Source organism: Labeo rohita, chromosome 22 (genome assembly GCF_022985175.1).
Source record: "Labeo rohita strain BAU-BD-2019 chromosome 22, IGBB_LRoh.1.0, whole genome shotgun sequence".
In the NCBI taxonomy this organism is placed as follows: Eukaryota; Metazoa; Chordata; class Actinopteri; order Cypriniformes; family Cyprinidae; genus Labeo; species Labeo rohita.
In genome coordinates, this window is record NC_066890.1 from 50,014,620 (window position 1) to 50,027,141 (window position 12,522).

The following is a 12,522-nucleotide window of genomic DNA, read 5'->3' on the forward strand; positions in this document are numbered from 1 at the left end:
ATATGTTCATTCTCCAGTTCAGCATTTATTTCAATTAAGTCGATATAATCAAAGAACGGGCAGGATTGCATATATGAAATATATGAAATTTTATTTAGACTTAAGAGAGTAAAAGCTAGTGGTATTCATGGATTCCAGCACACAAGAATTAAAGGGAACGAAGTTGCAGATGTTTTAGCTAAGCATGTGGACTAGATGAGATTATAGAAAGCGCATACAGAAAATCAGAAGCAAAAGTAATTAAGAATAGTATAATAAAGGAATGGCGGTATAACTGGGATAGGGAAGTAATAGGCAGACATTACTATAGAATCCAGGAGAAAGTAGGACATCCCACTGGCTGATGTGATCATTGTCAGGAGGAGAAATCAGTGGAACACATACTATGCTGCCAAAAGTACATCACAGAAAGAGAAATATTAAAGAAAGAAATTAGGGAACAAAGTTCTATAGAAATTAGCATTAAAGACATTAAAGACAACGGGATTTAAGTTATTATTATTATTATTATTATTATTATTATTATTATTACTAGTGTTGTTGTTGTTTGGGAGGTATTTGACTCAGGCCCACACTTTTGTATAGTAGGTGGCGGTAATGCACCTTAACGACCGCCATTAAAACAACAAAGAAGAAGAAGAAGTGGAAACGACGCTCGTCCTCTAGTGGTCAAGCGATGTATTAGTTTAATTTCTGATGGTATGTATATCTGCTTTTTGTGAGTTTCTGTACATGTAAGACAACTTTTAAGTTTACAATACAGAATCATTAGGTGGATACACATGCATTTGATACAGGATGTCATTTATGTAAAAGGAAACAACATGACTGCAGACCAACATACACAATATATGAATCGCAACGGGTGCTAGTATTGGTGGTGTTGCGGGTGTTTTATAAACAACATAGATGGAAATTGTTTCAATATAATGTAGGCGTCCGCTACCGCAATAGTTGGCATCTATTTGTCGTTTTTCTACTGATGAATGCAGGTGTATCAAATATATTGTGGCTCCATGTGAATTTTAATGTGAATTTCCATGTTGCCAAAATGGCTCTTTTGACGTTGAATTGCAGACCTATGATTTCTAGGACAGACATTCTGGTCCTGGTCCATACCAGTTAGTGGCGGTAATGCGTCAGCCAGTAAAAATAAATAACCGCCCATAAACCCTAGAAGAAGAAGTGAAAAAGACTCGACCTCTAGTGGTCAAACTGAGGGTATGTATATCTACTTTCTGTGAGTTTCTGTGAGATGTAGGGCGGCTTTTAGGTTTACAAGGTGGATATACAAAATATATTTGATGCCTGAAATAAATTGTGTTAAAAGAAAACAACAGAGAGCGTCATTTAGTGTCACAAAATATATAATGGATGCTGTTACTGGTCATGTGGGTGTGTTATAATCACATTTAACGCTCATTTATTTCACTGAAAGACGTTTTGTTAATCTTGCTATGTTCGCGTTATAAACTCGGCGTGATCAGGCACGAGCTGTTTAAGTGGCGAGTTTGTGTCATTTTTTCCTACTGATGAACGCAGGTGTATTTATCAGTGTGTCAAGTTTACTGCACAGTTTCCGTCCTGTGTTGCAGACACGAACGATTACTCATACTGTTCCTGTTTGTTGCTGAGGGGTGCTGCTATTTAAAATGACCAGGCTTATGGTTTTCACCTGCTGGACCATGAATCCGGTGAAAAGTCCCTCAGGCGCACATCAAACGAGGGACCTGGACACATCTACAGACCAGAATATGACAGAGTCTATATTATATCAGACATGTGGGCTCTTTGGACCAGTAAACAACTAACCAACCACCCACTCACTAAGAGCACACTAGGTACTAACACAACTAACCACAACACCACACTAACCATGTAGTCCTACGTGCTAATGCTTATTTTTCTACTAAAATAAAAAAAAAAAAAAAAAAAAACAAGTGGTTTGTGTCATTTGTTGGATAACACTCCTTCACCCCATCACTCATGTTTTGTTCCCTGATCCTCAGGTGGTGTTACAGAGCTGAAACTGGAGCAGGAGTGAATATCTTGAGTCCACAAAGCCTATTTGTGTCTGAACTACCATTATCATTGGAAACTCAAGGTGAGATTTTCTGTTTGATTATGATTTTAATCTCACCCTCTAAATTTTAATCATTGTTTTACATATGGACAAGAGCCCTGTTATGCTATTGAAAAAAATATATATTTTGTTAGTTTCTCATCAAAGCTGAAACAAACAAAATGAATGATTAACCACACACAAGTCATGAATTGTAAATCATACATTGATTTTATTCTTTAAATAACACTGGCAGAAAAAAACAGGATATAAACATGGATAAAGAATCTGCTTAGAAAGAATAAAAAACTACTAAAGCTACACTTTCAGAAAAAAAAGGTACAAGCTCTAACTGGTGCATTACCTTTTTGCCCATTTAGATATTAATATGCACCCATAAGGGATACATAAGAAGCAGATGTACTTTTTGAAAAGATACTGCACATGACAGCTTTTGTACCTTTTTTTCTGAGTGTAGTACTGCTTAACTGCAGGATCATTGTTTGAGATCATCATGCACAAAATGTATATAATATTTTACATTTTCATACTGTAAATATCACTGTTTGATTGAGACTCTTTTCTGCCAAAAACAGCAATAATGAGTTTAGTATTTTGTTGTAAAGTGGCCTCCCTGTAGAGCAGAAGTCAACGGTTTCTTGTGAGCATAAATGAAAAAAATCCTGTTGATCACACCGACTGACACCTCAGACACACTCACACGGCACACGCTATACACAGCCAAAATACTGACACCTCAGACTCATACTTGCACAGATGCACACTCAAACAGACACTATTGACACCTTAGACACACACTGACAAACTGACATCAAATGCAAACATCCAGCAGTAGACACATTCTCATGCACAAGCTGTTTTTTTTCTGCCCAAAAGATCAAACCACATTTTTGTTTAGTTGTAAATAATGGATACCACAGCAGAGTTCACTTTGTCACCTTTTGATGGATAGTTTGCATCTATGTTTTGCAAAAATGAAAAAGTTGCAATGAAAATGCTCATCCATAGACTCAGAGTCTGAGGTCATTGCAGGAAGTTCCTAATGAAAATGATTTGACAATAAGGGTCTTGTACTTAAATGTTGTTCTAAGTTTGATCATCTTCTGATTGCAATTGGTGCATATTCCACACGACTCTCCTCTTCTACTTTCTGTATAAAAAAAAAAGCATAATAATATTAAATGTGATGTAATGTGATTATTATTATTATTATTATTATTATTTATTTATTTTAGTTAGTTAGTTAGTTACTTTTTGTAGTACCAAGTCTTTTATAAACGCATGATAGATTTGATAGATCATTATACTATGAAAGCTCATTGTTGACACTAGGCCTGTTGCAATAATCAGTATATCGAGTATATCACACAATATATGCTGAAAGCTGAAAAAAAAAAACCATAATTTGAGGCCTAATAGTGTTTCCTTACACTAAAGAAGAAAAAGTCCAAATAAACTCAAAGCTGCAATTCACTGTTTGCATATGTACATGCAGCAATGCAAAATGGTGCTCTCTCGTAGCTAGTGTTAAGGGAAGGAAGGAAGGAAGAGAATTTGTGTTTGCAATTGACTTTTGCTTTGTTTTTTCCCCCCCCATTTGTTTTTCTATGTAAATGTGCTGCAGATGAATGTGTTTCATCCTGTGCATGCGATATTAGGCATGCACTATGTGCATTTTTATGCTGTAATGTTATTATATATTCAGTGGCATAAAATGGTCTTAAAATGGCAATATCACAAGTATTTATACGACAACACATTGTTCAGAAAAAATGCAGTTAGCGTGGTAGGACTAACCGTCAAATTATAATATAAAAAAAGCCAGAAAGAACAAAATAAGATCTGGTAAATCATAACCCCCCCGATTATGCTGTATGCAAAATAAAATTTGTATGGCATAATTTCGACTTTTTTAAATTAGAATTTATTAATTTTATTTCTTTATTTTAAATGTCATTATTTAAACTTTGTATATGATAGTTTCATATGATAGTTTTACCTTATTGTAAAGTGTTACCAACTGTACAAATACTCAACAAATGAACAATAAATTGTCTTACTGTTTTCTGTGCTTTTCTTTTGTAGAATGTCGTCTCTGCATAAGTGATCTCTACTTCACAAGTCTCAACTGTTTAAATAATAATAGATGAATTAAAACCACACAGGCTTCTTCACAGCTTATTTGTTATTATTACGGCTTTCAAATATAACACCAAAGTAACACGCAAAGATTTTTTAAAAATGGCACTAACAAATGTAATTAGCCTTTTTCACAAAAATCGGAAGTGACGTCAGCGCAGGGTAAAGTCAGTTCCGCTAGAGGTCTGTGCCTATTATATTAATATGCTCTTGTCTCAAATAATGCCTTTTACCTTTTCTTTTTTGTCTGCTTTCCAAGTTGTTATATAATCAACAAAGAAACAACATTTCACTTGTTTGTAATTTATATGGGCACTCAGACCGGTACTCGTCAATACAATATATGCGCAACATAGCGCCAGCTATAGTTTCTGTTCTCCATCTCTGGTATATTTAAGCGTATTTTCTCAATTTACTCAGTCATTTCCCTCGAATCACTACATCATGGTAAATTATGACAGCGTTTATATCCAAATGCACATTTCCCCAAGAATAAATGAAACAATTCTGAGTCCAGATGATGCGTAAACTCAATACAACAACGTAATCCAGATCCAAAAGGAATAAAGCCATTAATCGGAGTCATGTCTTATTTAGTATTATATTATTTTATTATGTATATCCCTGGGCACATTATGCAACGTACATTTACACCCTAAAGTTAATAATGCAAAGGAGAGCAAGTAGAAAATACAATATTACTTTCATAATAATAATTTTAATAACAATATTAATCGCGAAAAAAAATGATGTGAAGAGTCATAATGCACAGCCAGCACCAAATAGACAGTACGGCAAAACTTAAAACTGTACTGTATTATAAGTGCTTTAACACAAGTAATTCCTAAAACAGTGTGTATCATTACATTCAAAGAGACACATAAATCGCACATTAATTTATACATAAATCAAACCCAGATTTTTAACAGATTATTTTACATTCTTTGAATTTAATCAGCATTTAAATTCAACAAGCACAACAAAAGTTATCATTCATATAAACTTCAAAGCACCAGCCGCATCTTTGCACATGTAAGATTATGTTCATAAAATGGAGATAAGATAAAATGGACAACGTTATTATTATTATTATTATTATTATTAAAAAATAAACAGTTCTCTTTTTGCTTTCCCAGTGTTGATGCGCATTAAGAAATAGAGAATCTGTTTTGTGTGTGTTTGTATGCAAGTGAGATGAGTAAAAAGGACAGTTAGTCTCATTATGTACAAATAGACATTTATTATAACGGTGAAAATTTTGAGAATAATTTAAATTAAATAATAAAAAATAGGGCAATCAGATGACTAAAATATTTAAAACATATTTTTGAAGAATTATTTCTTATTTTACTTGTTTAAAAGGAGAAAATAATACTTGCCTTCTGTATCAATTGTTCTGTGTTTTCTGCAGATGCTGAAGATCACGACTGCAGCTACAATCAACAGAGATTCAGCAGCAGCAGAGATCAACACTATCAGAGAGACTGAATCAGGAGGATATGAAGGACAGTGAAAGAGATGTAATGTAAGTGACTGAATCAGTCTTATCTACAGCATAATAAACGCATACTGACACCGTCATACCTGCACATGTGTGACAGAGTTCACTGATGTTCAGATGTGTGGTCTGGTTGCTGATGGGATTGTTGATCACACAGCTGTAGGTGTTTTTATCCTGATATTCCACCTCCAGAGGTAGAGAGAGACTGATGCTGAGATCAGACACACTGATGCTGGACAATAAACTGTTTCCTTTGTACCAGGAGAGAGTCACATCACTCACATTCACCACTGAACACAACAATGAACAGTTCTGCTGTGATGATGATGATGATGAAGAACAGTTTGAAGAGTTACTGCTGATGACAGGAACAGGCAGACGAGCTGAAAACATGACAGGATAAGAGGAATATGAACACAACAGTCAATTTATTTTGAGTGTTGTGAATTATAGTCTGTGTAATAAATTTTGTATTGAGTGAGTGTTTAATGTGTTGACAGTCACTAAATGTGTCTGTCATCTCAAAATATAAATATAATAAACATTTGCTGTGCAAATAGAATATGTGAACATTTCAGCAAATGATCTCTACTCACCATAAATATAAACACTAAATGTTTTTGTTGACTCTTTCGCTCCAGTAATATCTAGTGTATAGAGTCCAGCATGATGAGTTGTGATGTTTGTGATGGTCAGAGATCCAGTTTGATTGTCCAGCTTCAGTCTGTCTCTGAATCTCACATCAGTATCATTATTTGTGGAGATTGCATTACTTTTCTCCGTTGTAGCTATAAGAGACTTATTAACTCCATATTTCCAATGTATATCATCACCTTTACGTATTTCAGCAACATTCGTTTTCAAAGTGACAGAATGTCCCTCCATCACTGACACTGACTCGCCAAACACACCTGATGAATAGATTTTACACAGATTAAAGCCTCTGACTTTGGTTACACAGCCTGAAATCAGTTTCATTTACCGCAGGAGAAACAAAAAAACAAAAAACAAAAGAATGAAGTAAAATATCAGCAGACTTTATAAATAGCTGTTGTAGGCTGTAAACTGTTACCGTAATATAGAGATTGTTAGAATCGAGCACACAGAGGAAACATTGCAGCAGCGATTTTTAATGGATTAAACGCATATGTATATACAGTTCACAATGCACAAATTTGTACACAAACACAAAAACAGAACTTCTGTTCTGGACGTATACCACATATATGTATGTGTGTATGTATGTACTAAGAGCTCCTAAGAAACCACAACAAATTGCTTGTGTGTTTTTGCGTGCACTTGGCAAATAAAGCTATAATAAGTGAATAAAGAGTTTACATCAAAGCCTAGGCTAGGATCAAAATGACTATTAAAATGTAAGTGTACTCATATCAAACTTAAAAGTTTGCTGCAAAATAATTATTAGATAAACCTTGATTTAATCTAGTTTTAAACTAAATCCTTATAAACTTAGTCTTTAATTTGTTGTAAAGTGTAAAGGACAATCAGTGTTTAAAGTTTCATAATTTGTTAAAAAAATAAACACATGGTAGTTACTGCCGGTTAAAAGTGCAGTTTTAATTGTTCTGGATATTTTAAATATGTTTTTTTTTTTTTTTTTTTTTTAATAAATGAGACATATCGATCAAGTTAATATAGATCAGATTAAAAATGTTTGACAAAAAATGTCTGATATTTGAAAACACCTCAAAAGAAAGTTCACACTTTCTGACCGTTTACATTCACTGCAGGGATTTCCATTATTTTCATAACCATTTCCAGATCTGGAAATGTCAATGTAAACTTCCTAACTCTAATCCCAACAGAGACCTGAATTTAAAAATAGTAGATCTTGTATTATATTCATACAAAATTCATAATTATTTTGGTACATAACAGGAAATTAAAAATTAAATAATTTAACAACTTTATTACTCTGAAATTGAGAGAGAGAGAAAATAATTATAATAATAATAGTAGTAATAATAATAATAATAATAATAATAATAAAACTTACCAGTCAGACTCCAGCAGCACAAACAGAACAATAAAATCTTGTGAAACATTTTCTTCAGTGGTTCAGTGTGTGATCTAACACCTGAACTGCTAAAGTGTTGTGTGAATTCTCTCCTGTCAGCGTTTGACCCTCCTAGTTCACATCCTGTATTTGCTCAGTGTTGAGCTTGTTACTAAAAAAAATGTAATATATTACTTGTTACTTTTTACTCATTTCAAAAGTAATCGTTATCGTTTTATCGCCCAGCCCTAGCCGTCATACAATTGCTACACATAGTTGATCTCACCCAGTCTGAAAAAACATTTACAGTGAGCTCAGTCACACACATGACATGGTCTGTCTCTGTATTGCTCTGCCTGTAGTTGAAGTAATACCGTCTAATATGTATTGAATGTAAACTGCGGCTGAACCCTTTATTGAAGTTATTGCGTAGCTTCAACACTAGTCTGTTTTTTTCTCCGGTCTCGACTTGGTCTTGGTCTTGACATGGTCTGTCTTGGTCTTGGTCTTGTCTTGGTCTCGATACCTTCTGGTCTTGGTAGTGTCTTGGTCTCGGTTTAGGCGGTCTTGACTACAAGTCTATTAGACACACACTGACAAACTGACATCAAATGCAAACATCCAGCAGTAGACACATTCTCATGCACAAGCTGTTTTTTTCTGCCCAACAGATCAAATCACATTTCTGTTTAGTTGTAAATAATGGATACCACAGCAGAGTTCACTTTGTCACCTTTTGAAGGATAGTTTGCATCTGTTTTGCAAAAATGAAAAAGTTGCAATGAAAATGCTCATCCATAGTATGAGGTTGTTGCAGGAGGTTCCTAATGAAAATGATTTGACAATAAGGGTCTTGTACTTAAATGTTGTTCTAAGTTTGATCATCTTCTGATTGCGATTGATGCATATTCCACATGACTCTCCTCTTCTACTTTCTGAAAAAAAGCATAATAATATTAAATGTGATGTAATGTGATTATTATTTATTTATTTACTTATTTATTTGTAGTACCAAGTCTTGCATAAACACGTGATAGATTTGATAGATCATTATACTATGAAAGCTCATTATTGCCACTAGGCCTGTTGCAATAATCAGTATATCGAGTATATCACACAATATATGCTGAAAGCTGAAGAAAATTCATAATTTGAGGCCTAATAGTGTTTCCTTACACTAAAGAAGAAAAAGTCCAAATAAACTCAAAGCTGCAATTCACTGTTTGCATATGTACATGCAGCAATGCAAAATGGTGCTCTCTCGTAGCTAGTGTTAAGGGAAGGAAGGAAGGAAGAGAATTTGTGTTTGAAATTGACTTTTGCTGTTTTTCTCCCCCTCCATTGTTTTTCTATGTAAATGTGCTGCAGATGAATGTGTTTCATCTTGTGCATGCAGTATTAGGCACTACGTGCATTTTTATGATGTAACATTATTATATATTCAGTGGCATAAAATGGTCTTAAAATGGCAATATCACAAGTATTTATATGACAACACATTGCCCAGCAAAAACGTAGTTATCGTGGTAGAACTAACCGTCAAATTATGCTATATGCAAATTAAAAATAGTATGGCTTAATTTCGACATTTCAAGTTAGAATTTATTAATTTAATTTAATTAATTAATTCATTCATTCATTAATTTATTTATTTATTTTAAATGTCATTATTTAAGCTTTGTATATGATAGTTTCATTGCTTGAATTTATAATTTAGATATTTTAATTGCATAATCTCAATTTGGTATGTCAGAATGCTTAATTTTGTCATAATTTACCAGAGCATGATTTTTTTTTTCCTGATGTAGTTGAAATGGACTTAAATATTATCCACACAAAATCATACTGACACATACTGATCTAGATCAGACACTTAATGCATTATTAGAATCAGAAGTTGTTTGTTAACATTAGTTAATGCACTGTGAACTAGTTAATGAACATGAACCAACAATGAACAACTGTACTTTTTATTACCTACATTAATAAATACTGTAACAAATGTATTGTTTATTGTATGTTCATGTTAGTTAATACATTGACTAATGTTAACAAATGACACCTTTTTGTAAAGTGTTACCAACTGTACAAATACTCAACAAATGAACAATAAATTGTCTTACCGATTTCTGTGCTTTTCTTTTGTAGAATGTCGTCTCTGCATAAGTGATCTCTACTTCACAAGTCTCAACTGTTTAAATAATAATAGATGAATTAAAACCACATAGGCTTCTTCACAGGTTATGTGTTATTATTACGGCTTTCAAATTTAACACCAAAGTAACACGCAAAGATTTAAAAAATGGCACTAACAAATGTAATTATAGCTATTAGGCCTATAACTTTTTTAAACACAAATAATTCCTAAAACAGTGTGTATCATTACATTCAAAGAGACACATAAATCGCACATTAATTTATACATAAATCAAACCCAAATGGGATATTTAACAAAGTATTTTACATTCTTTGTATTTAATCAGCATGTAAGTTCAACAAGCACAACAAAAGTTATCATTTATATAAATTTTAAAGCACCAGCCACGTCTTTACACATGTAAGATTATGTTCATAAAATGGAGATAAGATAAAATGGACAATGTTATTATTATTATTATTATTATTATTATTATTAAAAATAAACATTTCTCTTTTTGCTTTCCCAGTGTTGATGCACATTAAGAAATGGAGAATCTGTTTTGTGTGTGTTTGTATGCAAGTGAGATGAGTAAAAAAGGACGGTTAGTCTCATTATGTACAAATAGACATTTATTATAACAGTGAAAATTTTGAGAATAATTTAAATTAAATAATTAAAAATTCAGCAATCAGATGACTAAAATATTTAAAACATATTTTGAAGAATTATTTCTTATTTTACTTGTTTAAAAGGAGAAGATAATACTTGCCTTTTGTATCAATTTTTCTGTGTTTCCTGCAGATGCTGAAGATCACGACTGCAGCTAAAATCAACAGAGATCCAGCAGCAGCAGAGATCAACACTATCAGAGAGACTGAATCAGGAGGATATGAAGGACAGTGAAAGAGATGTAATGTAAGTGATTCAATCAGTCTGATCTACAACATAAGACAGAGATCAGATTAGTAAACACATATTGACACTGTTGTACCTGCACATGTGTGACAGAGTTCACTGATGTCCAGATGTGTGGTCTGGTTGCTGATGGGATTGTTGATCACACAGCTGTAGGTGTTTTTATCCTGATATTCCACCTCCAGAGGTAGAGAGAGACTGATGCTGAGATCAGACACACTGATGCTGGACAATAAACTGTTTCCTTTGTACCAGGAGAGACTCACATCACTCACATTCACCACTGAACACAACAATGAACAATTCTGCTGATGATGATGATGATGAAGAACAGTTTGAAGAGTTACTGCTGATGACAGGAACAGGCAGATGAGCTGAAAACATGACAGGATAAGAGGAATATGAACACAACAGTCAATTTATTTTGAGTGTTGTGAATTATTGTCAGTGTAATACATGTTGTGTTGAGTGAGTGTTTAATGTGTTGACAGTCACTAAATGTGTCTGTCATCTCAAAATATAAATTAATAAACATTTGCTGTGCAAATAGAATATGTGAACATTTAAACAAATGATCTCTACTCACCATAAACATAAACACTAAATGTTTTTGTTGACTCTTTTGCTCCAGTAATATCTAGTGTATAGAGTCCAGCATGCTGAGTTGTGATGTTTGTGATGGTCAGAGATCCAGTTTGATTGTCCAGCTTCAGTCTGTCTCTGAATCTCACATCAGTATCATTATTTGTGGAGATTGCATTACTTTTTCCTTTATTTTAGCTATAAGAGACTTTTTAACTCCATATTTCCAATGTATATCATCACCTTTACGTATTTCAGCAACATCAGTTTTTAAAGTGACAGAATCTCCCTCCATCACTGACACTGACTCACCAAACACACCTGATGAATAGATTTTACACAGATTAAAGCCTCTTACTTTGGTTTACAGATCCTGAAATCAGTTTCATTTACAGCAGGAGAAACAAAAAAACAAAAGAATGAAGTAAAATATCAACAGACTTTATAAATAGCTGTTGTAGGCTGTAAACTGTTACTGTAATAGAGAGATTGTTAGAATCGAGCAGACAGAGGAAATGTTGCAGCAGCACTGTTTAATGGATTAAACGCATATGTATATACAGTTCATAATGCACAAATTTGTACACAAGTCTTCTGTTCTGGACGTATACCACATATATGTGTGTGTATGTATGTACTAAGAGCTCCTAAGAAACCAGAACAAATTGCTTGTGTGTTTTTGTGCGCACTTGGCAAATAAAGCTATAATAAGTGAATAAAGAGTTTACATCAAAGCCTATCAAAATGATTATTAAAATGTAAGTGTACTCATATCAAACTTAAAAGTTTGCTGCAAAATAATTATTAGATAAACCTTGATTTAATCTAGTTTTAAACTAAATCCTTATTGGTGTAACACAAACTTAGTCTTTAATTTGTTGTAAAGTGTAAAGGACAATCAGTGTTTAAAGTTTCATAATTTGTTAAAAAATAAATACATGATAATTACTGCTGGTTAAAAGTGCAGTTTTAATTGTTCTGGATATTTAATGTTATTTTATTTATTTTTTTTTTTTTTTTTTTTTAAATAAATGAGACATATAGATCAAATTAATATAGATCAGATTAAAAAATGTTTGACAAAAAATGTCCGATATTTGAAAACACCTCAAAAGAAAGTTCACACTTTCTGACTGTTTACATTC

At 33.1% G+C, this 12,522-nt stretch overlaps 1 protein-coding gene and 1 long non-coding RNA gene across 24 annotated transcripts in view; one reads left to right on the forward strand and one right to left on the reverse strand.

Moving 5' to 3' along the window:
• Positions 1-12,522, reverse strand: part of LOC127154068 (uncharacterized) — a 301,907-nt gene that overhangs the window by 25,663 nt on the left and 263,722 nt on the right. The gene's annotated exons all lie outside the window — the stretch shown is intronic.
• The window catches only part of LOC127154076 (uncharacterized), a 194,327-nt gene continuing 182,413 nt past the window's right edge, over positions 609-12,522 (forward strand). For 3 of the 17 annotated variants that reach the window (XR_007825412.1, XR_007825422.1, XR_007825421.1), the window contains exons 1-4: positions 613-699; positions 1,596-1,841; positions 2,010-2,104; positions 10,682-10,795. This is a non-coding gene — a long non-coding RNA (uncharacterized LOC127154076). Of the gene's footprint in view, positions 700-1,163; positions 1,222-1,595; positions 1,842-2,009; positions 2,105-5,633; positions 5,748-10,681; positions 10,796-10,888; positions 11,556-12,522 lie in introns of those variants that run through there. The other 14 variants (XR_007825411.1, XR_007825424.1, XR_007825415.1 and 11 more) reach the window with 12 other exon arrangements.